This window comes from Pinus tabuliformis, chromosome 4_1 (assembly GCF_031772625.1).
Source record: "Pinus tabuliformis cultivar Carrire ecotype Pingquan chromosome 4_1, CPIR1, whole genome shotgun sequence".
Classification (NCBI taxonomy): domain Eukaryota; kingdom Viridiplantae; phylum Streptophyta; class Pinopsida; order Pinales; family Pinaceae; genus Pinus; species Pinus tabuliformis.
In genome coordinates this window covers 391,943,187-391,951,298 of record NC_142303.1, presented here as the reverse complement: position 1 = coordinate 391,951,298, position 8,112 = coordinate 391,943,187, and the positions used below count along the sequence as shown (strand labels likewise).

Below are 8,112 nucleotides of genomic sequence, written 5' to 3'. Positions count from 1 at the left end.
TGTAGTTAACTAACACATTATATTGGAGTAGTCTACCCAGGTGGAGGAATTGCCCGCTGACTGGAAAAACCTCCAGCTTCGGCTACCGACAATTCCTCTGCCCTCCACCACCCTCCGTGGCCTCTGCCCAGCTCCGCCACCCTCCACATTAATGTCGACGACAGATAAGTTCCTGATAGACATTCTGATTTCCATCGCGTCTTGCCACCGGGAAGTTAATCCACCATGGAATTTAAATTCAGAAATAACCCGTGGGCTGCTCCCTCACCAATTCCTCCCCTGGGTAGACTACTCCCTGTGATTCAACTTCACACAGAAGCCAATCCCATGAATCCAGTGAACGCTCTTGCCATGTTCGACCACACAGACTCTTTTACTTATGTCTCTCTCTTGCGGGCTTGCATTCAGAAAAAACGATTTGGGAGAGAGCAAATTACTCCATGCACAAATCACTCAGATAGGATTTATACTTGTCACACATTTACACAACACTCTCCTCAACGTCTATGTCAGATGTGGGAGCCTGGCGGATGCTCGCAAAGTTTTTGATCAAATACCCAAACGTGATGTATGTTCGTGGACTGTGATGATCGCGGGTTATGCCAGGCAGAGGGTAGCCCACGAGGCTTTACGGTTGTTCTTCCTCATGCGGCGAGAAGGGATCAAACCCAACAAGTTCACATTCGCCAGTGTACTCCCTGCTTGCGTGGATTCTGCAGACATCAGAGAAGCACTGGACATTCATGAAGAGATCAGAAGAAGCAGATTGCAGAGTGATGTATTTGTGGCGAATGCCCCGATAGATATGTATACAAAATGTGGCAGCATAGAGGATGCATGCTATATGTTTGACAAAATGTGTGAACGAGACGTCATATCCTGGACAGCGTTGATTGCAGGGTATGCGCAGAATGGGCAGGCAGAGGAGGCCATGGAGCTTTTCAAGAAAATGTGGCTTGTGGGTATGAAGCCAAACTCTAAAACATATGCCCTAGGATATGCCATGCATGGCTATGTAAGTGAGGCCATCACACTCTTTGAAAAAATGAAATCTTGTGATGTAAAACCAAACCATATCACAATGGTTTGTGTTTTGTCTACCTGCTATCATGCAGGCCTAGTCTATGAGGGCCTTCAATACTTCAATTGCATGAGGGACTATTATCACATCATACCTGCGATGGAGCACTACTGCTGCATGGTTGACCTGATTAGCCATATTGGGAAGCTAGATGAAGCAGAAGGCTTTATCAATAAAATGCCAATCAAACCTGATGCATCTGTTTGGATGTGTTTGCTTGGAGCCTGCAGAATACATAGCAATATAGAGTTAGGAGAATCCGTGGCAAAAGACCTTTTTGAGTTGGATGTGAGAGATGATGCACCTTATGTGCTTCTCTCAAACATATATGCTATGGCTGGTAGATGGCGTGACATTGAAAAGGTTAGAAAAATAATGAAAGTCAGAGGAGTTAAAAAAACTCCTGGATGCAGTTGGATTGAGGCCAACAAACAGGTGCATGCCTTCCTTTTGGGTGAGAGGTGACATACATGACCAAAGAGGTTATAGAGATTGTTTTCAGAGATGAAGTGAACAGGGCATGTTTTGATCTAGTTTTCAAGGCTGTATGCAAAAATGAGGAGCAGACTTTAATTTATATAGCAAATGACTTCCATACTTCCCTCAATCAAAAGCCCAAGTGGTTTGCAAAACTAGAGATATGAATTCCCTCTACCGACCTTGCATTGTTCAAAACGTAAAGATAAGCTTCATTTTTAAGACAAGGAGCAAGCATTTTCACTAAACATGTTTTAATCAAACCAATGAAATTGTTATCATAACTGTCAAATAATTCAACTCCAGTCAACAGCCTTCTCATTCACTCTGCAAGACATCGAGTCATGGATACCTTGTTAAATTGCTACCAGGCTCAGATACCATTCTTTTATTTAATTCGTCTCAGACTTATCACTGAGATGACATGCCCTAACTGTATCATGCAGCTTCTGAGGTGGCTGAGTTATGAGGGACAAAATGTCTATTCCTTGTCATGGCAAAGGAATAAATATAGATCCAAAAATATCTAATCACATGGTGCTTGCTACGGGTGTGCTTTGAATCTCCTCTAGGGTAACTACAACAAGAAATTCATCAATCCTGCAATCAACATATGTTAAACCTTGGAGAAGTTCCATAGCATTCGTTTTCTCCCCTTGGTCTTTAAAAGATTGTCCATGGTAATCATGGAAGTGGAAAAGTTACATGAATACATTTACTGGCCCAACATGCAAGCTGGGGAGTTTCAGATCCAGCTCAATGATACATTTAGCATTACGAGCTAAACCAAATACATGAATGATTATACTAGAATAAATTGTTTATTCTCAATAGTTTGGAGAGCCCTTGAAATTTAGTGTCTTCGATGAGATTAGAATGACAAGAAAAGGAGTGACCTTGATATTACATCTTGGCAATAGTCCTGTTTTTCTAACATGCTGTTTGGTGGACTTAGAAGTCTCCCTATTTGGATGAGTGAGGAATCAATTGTAACTTTCAAAGAAATTGCCATTTCAGCAATAACCAGATTCAATGATTGGTTGCATTGTTGAATATAATTGGAAAATCTTGAAATATCATCAATGATGTTTATTGTCCTACTAGTATTGTTGTCCATGTCTGACTCCCAAGTTCTCCAAGTCATATTTTTTTTCTTTATTGCTTTGTTCCTGTTATCCTTTGACTTTCCGGGGTAGCTAGAGAATCAATTCACTTGTGTTTTGTATCAGAACCAACAGTTCCATAAATAAGATCTATGGAATTTCCATGGACATTTGCCAGAGATGTTTTTAACATACTTAGTTGACCCTTGTGATGTCAGGTGCTTAGGAGAGAGAGATTATACCAAACTGTGATGCACTCTATGTTCGTCCTCTCACACATGATGATGTTGCTTTTTGGATGTGGGTTGTGATATATGGTAATCATTGGTATATTCTATACTGGCTCATAACACTTTAAATTCTTGTCTTTTACCATGTTGTACCATGGTTTGTTCATAATTTACCTCTAGATAATGTATCACCTTATGAATCAAGTTGAACTACTAGAAACCAAGGTAGGTGTTTTACATCATTTTCCCTACTCATTTTGCACACCCCATCACTTCATCAACATTTTCATGCATTATCATCACTTCTCCTTCCATGCTTGAGTTATCATATGTATTGTTGCAAGGTTCAAAATAAAAAGGAAAATTATTAGGTATAAGAATGTCTAAATAAAAATCAAAGAGCTAAAAAAAATGCTCGAGGTAGAAGCAACTAAAGTCACATCATGCACATGAGACATGCCACCTTGCTATAAAACCCAGTTTCTCCCAACCCCATTCTCAGATTAAAAAGAAGGAAAGAAAGAACCAAGCATATAAAAAGACAAAAAGAAAAATAATCTCTAGCTCTTGAAACATCATTTCCCTTGTACCACATTCACCATCATCAATTGCACCCTATTTAGAATCCTACGAAATACATCTTGTCTAAAGGGTTTTCACATGTAATTAAGGTTAATGATGTCCACACGATGGTCAAGTTAGGAAAGAGTTAAAGATTAAATTAGTCATCGAGTATTAAGAGATTTCACTTGATTGTAATGATTCGAATTTATGAAGGGAACGATACATATTTATAACCAAAACACAGAGATATAGTGAAATTAAACTTCTATTAATAAATGGAAAATGTTGAAATTGTATCAATGGTATCTCTATCTTTGAATGGAAATTGATGCAAGTAAAAGGAAGTAAGAGTTATGGCCCTGTTGTGGCCAGCAACAACCCCCCTTTTTATTTAGTTTTAGAAATAAAGCTAAATAAATGGGGACCCTTCTAAAAAATAAAAACTAGTGCTTATCTTTCCCTTAGTTTATTTTCAAGATATATGTGAAAAAATTAATCAATCCTAAAAAAAAATTTAACAAAGTAATATTTTCTTATATAGTTGAGATGTGAAATGTGAATTAGTTACTTTATGTGAATTTAATATTCTTGAAATCTAAAAGTTCAAATTTATGGAGAAATATTTGAAAGTAAAAACTACTTACAGAAAGCAAGTAGACTCAATTAGTTTTTAAAAAAGTGAATTTATTTATATATTTAAAAATATATTTTTAATAATAAAAAATTATTTAAAATATTGACAAATATAAAATAAAAATTAATAACTTTAAAATTACAAAAAAAAAGTGAGAATGTTTGTAGAGTTTGTTTTAATCCTAACAAAAATTATTCATAAGATATATAAATAGTTTGTTTTTTATTTAATTAAGAAGCTTCTCTTTCATGTTATAAAATATATTAATGAACCAAAACCCAAATATATTAGAAAAAGAAATGGAAATTTATCTTCCATTAGCTCCAAAAACCGAATCCATTCTATACTTTAAATAATAAAAAATTAAAAATAAAAGTTCGATCTTCCAAGACAGAGCAGTATTCTATTTTTTATCTTGTAATTGAAGAATTTACCATCCCAATATATAAAGATGCTATCAATTTATACGAAATTATAAAGACAGAAAAAAAAAACAACCCTCCTGTAACAAAATTGCCACATATAAGCGAACATTACACACTCCATAAAACAGAAGAAGTGTAACTTCCCATTCCATTCATAAAATAGCTGATGCTTAAAAAGTGTAACTTCCCATAATGGTAAAACAAACAGGAGGAACTTTCATAATGATAAAACAATTCCAGAGTGTGAGGTATCCACTTTTTATTCACACAAAACAGCCCATCAACAAAGCTTGCTTTCACTTTTCCTTGCAAGGAATCATGAATTTGATTTTACTTCGTAAATTAACCAAAAAAATTTGCATACGGTAGAGAGCCTTAGTCACATGCTTTTTTTTTGCATACGGTAGAGAGCCTTAGTCACATGCTTAAACTTTAATGCTAGTCGTTATGGAAATCGACTTAGGGCTATTGCCAACTATCAAATGAAGGCTGGTGCTTGTAGTGAAGGAAATCGACTTATTGCCAACTATCCAACAAACCTTGAAGTGAAAATTACATTACATTATGTACAAAAATGGATATAGTTTGAACATGTAAACTCCCCAAGTTTTCTTGTGCCCCTCATTGATGGCTGTTGTTAAGCTATAACATGGGGAAAAGCTCCCCCCTTCCCTTTACAGTTTGCTACTTAGGGTTGCATGGTTTCCATATCCAACCATTAATCCAGTCAGCTTCTTATTACTCAGACGCTCTTGGCAAACCGTCGAGTCTTCAAATCTGTTACCAAATTATGAAAAAAATCAAATAAATAATGAATTCATGACTATCTTTGGACAGTATCTATGTATGATTAATTTCATTGTGACATAATAGCTAAGATAAAATATCATTAGGTAAGCAACCCAATTTAAATCTTGAAGATACAAAATCTTCAGTGATTTTAATATCTGAAGAATAATTAATTGCTCTGTACCTATCAGGGAATGGTATCAGGTGTTGCAAACTCTGTGCTAAATTGACAGCATCTTCTGCATTACTGACTATTTGATTGAAACATATATATCTCCCATAGGCAGATGGATCTTCATAAGCACATATATGTGCATCCGCTAGAAACCTTATGTCTACACTAGCTAAAGTGCCCTTCTCATACATTTGTGCAGCCCCTGCGATCACAAAGACTAGCCATTGTAAATAAACTAGCTAATATTTTGCACTTCCATAGATTAGATCCTCTCCAAGGGATTACTATACCATATTTGTACGTTCTAGAGCAGAGTCTATTTGATATGCAGATCTCTCACCCTCACCTCTAAGATATGCAATGGTAGATCCTGAGCTTTTGTATGTGATACCAGGTCCCACAATCAGAGATGAGTTGATTGTCACCATATTCAACCCCCTGTCCATGGCCATCGCCCATGCAGCCTTCTCTGATAGTGTCTTGGCTAATGCGTACCACAACTGTGAACAGGAAATATTGTATAATTAGAACATAATACCACAGATCACTGCAAGGTTCAGAATACTGTTATTAAACTGTATAGCTTTGAACTCCACAATCTTTGAGAAACACCCAAATTTTATACATATACCCCTTCAAAAAAATGATGAATACCGCACCACAATGTATTTAGGTTCTCTCTGTAAAAATATATATACTTAGCACAAAGCCATTTTAGCCCTGATTCAGTATGCACCAAAGATTTAGACAAAGGTTACATATCTAGACTTTCTCATTATTTGATGAATTTATAACCTGGGCAACTTCAAGGACAAAAATGAATTGGATATGGATTGTTGCATATAGAGAAGATATATGCACTCTGTTGTCTATGATGTGGTATCATTTCAGCAATCTTAAGAGGCAAAAGATCAATTGGATATGGATTATTGCAGGGTTATCTGCAATATGTAGCATGTATTATCATTTGAGAAATTTTAAAAAGCCAAAAGCTAATTGGATATGGATTCATGGACTGAGAGAAGCAAGATGAATATGTAGCATGTATTATCATTTGAGCAATTTCAAAAAGCCAAAAGCTAATTGGATATGGATTCATGGACTGAGAGAAGGCTGAAGCAAGATGCATTGTATAGCTCAGTAAAATGATGGTGGACAAACTAAAATATGAAAGAGTCAATTGGATTTATTTCTTTAGATTGGAAGGAGAAATTATGCTTTTCCCCACCCAGATACAATTTTTACAAATGACATGTTTAGCTCATATTAAATATACTACTGTCATGGATTCCATCGCCTTGGAAAACTACTATTGTAGCTGGCCTTGAAAAACTGTAGATGCAAACGTTGAAGTTATTTATTAGATTAACTAATCTGATCAAAGCAACTTTAGATGCAAACTTCTGAGTTACTTACTAGATTAAGCAACTAATCAGACCAACGCTATCGAATATACCATTCAGTTAGATATCGTTAACAAGTTAAAAGGAAAAAGTGATAAATCAGTGCACTTTACTTAGATTGTATACTAAAATTAACATTTTGTCATTTAAAAATTATATATATAGACCTTCAATTTCTTGCAAATATTTGCATCACTCCAATGCCTCTCATCAAGGGCATTAACCTTGTAGTCTCCATCTCTCCAAATTGTTGCAGCCACAGAAGAAGTGAACACAACTTTCTCAATGGTCTCGGTCTGAGCACACGCTTCCAATGCATTGTGGGCTGTTTGTACTTCAAGTTCTGCCATCACTTCCTGTATTACACAAGTCCACATCTATCAATATTCAACCCTTCCAATACATATACCAAAATGCCCACATCCTTAATTCAAAGGTTCACTAACTTACATCATAACCTGCAGCACTCTGAGGGTGTTCAAAGGTATAGAACAGACCAAAACAACCCTTGAGCGCATCAATAATGCTGTGATAATCCAAGACGTCCGCATAGAAGATCTGTAATCGATCTCCATGCAATTTTCTGAGAGACTCAACTTCGCCTGCCACCATTTAAAATCGTCAATGAAGAATGCCAGCATACTATAAGTTCAATCAAAAAGAAATGTGAAAACCTTCATCTCAATTTCAAGGTGACTGGGAATTCAAAATAGGGATGGGATGACGCAACTTTCCTATATTTATTCTTAGGGGTTTGAAAAAAAGGGTAATGCATCAAACTTGGGTTAAAATCTTAAATTCATAGATTCATCTTAACGTGAAATTTATCAAGAAACTAAAAAAATCTTGTTCTTTTTTAAATAAATAAACATACCAGCATCTCTCTGCACAGTGGCGTGCACTGAATAGCCTCATTGCAGAAGGCCCTGAACAATCCACAAGCCTACATAACTAGACACATCCATGACACAGACGGCCTTGCCATTGCCCTTAGAGGGGTTCAGACCAGAGGTAAACACCAGCATGGCTGCTCTCTCCACAAATCGTTTTTCCGAATGCAAGCCTGCAAGAGAGAGACATAAGTAAAAGAGTCTGTGTGGTCGACCATGGTAGGAGCGTTCACTGGATTCATGGGATTGGCTTCTGTGTGAAGTTGAATGGCAGGGAGTAGTCTACCCAGGTGGAGGAATTGGTGAGGGAGTAGCCCGCGGGTTATTTCAGAATTCAAATT

The 8,112-nt window shown here is 36.6% G+C and overlaps 3 pseudogenes; 2 read left to right on the top strand and 1 right to left on the bottom strand.

Moving 5' to 3' along the window:
- Nucleotides 1–379: 379 nt before the first annotated feature.
- Nucleotides 380–1,121, top strand: LOC149175942 (putative pentatricopeptide repeat-containing protein At3g13770, mitochondrial pseudogene; annotated as a pseudogene).
- A 59-nt stretch (nucleotides 1,122–1,180) lies between these two features.
- Nucleotides 1,181–1,546, top strand: LOC149175941 (pentatricopeptide repeat-containing protein At2g03880, mitochondrial pseudogene; annotated as a pseudogene).
- A 3,642-nt stretch (nucleotides 1,547–5,188) lies between these two features.
- Nucleotides 5,189–7,906, bottom strand: LOC149175940 (cinnamoyl-CoA reductase-like SNL6; annotated as a pseudogene).
- Between the last annotated feature and the right edge of the window lie 206 nt (nucleotides 7,907–8,112).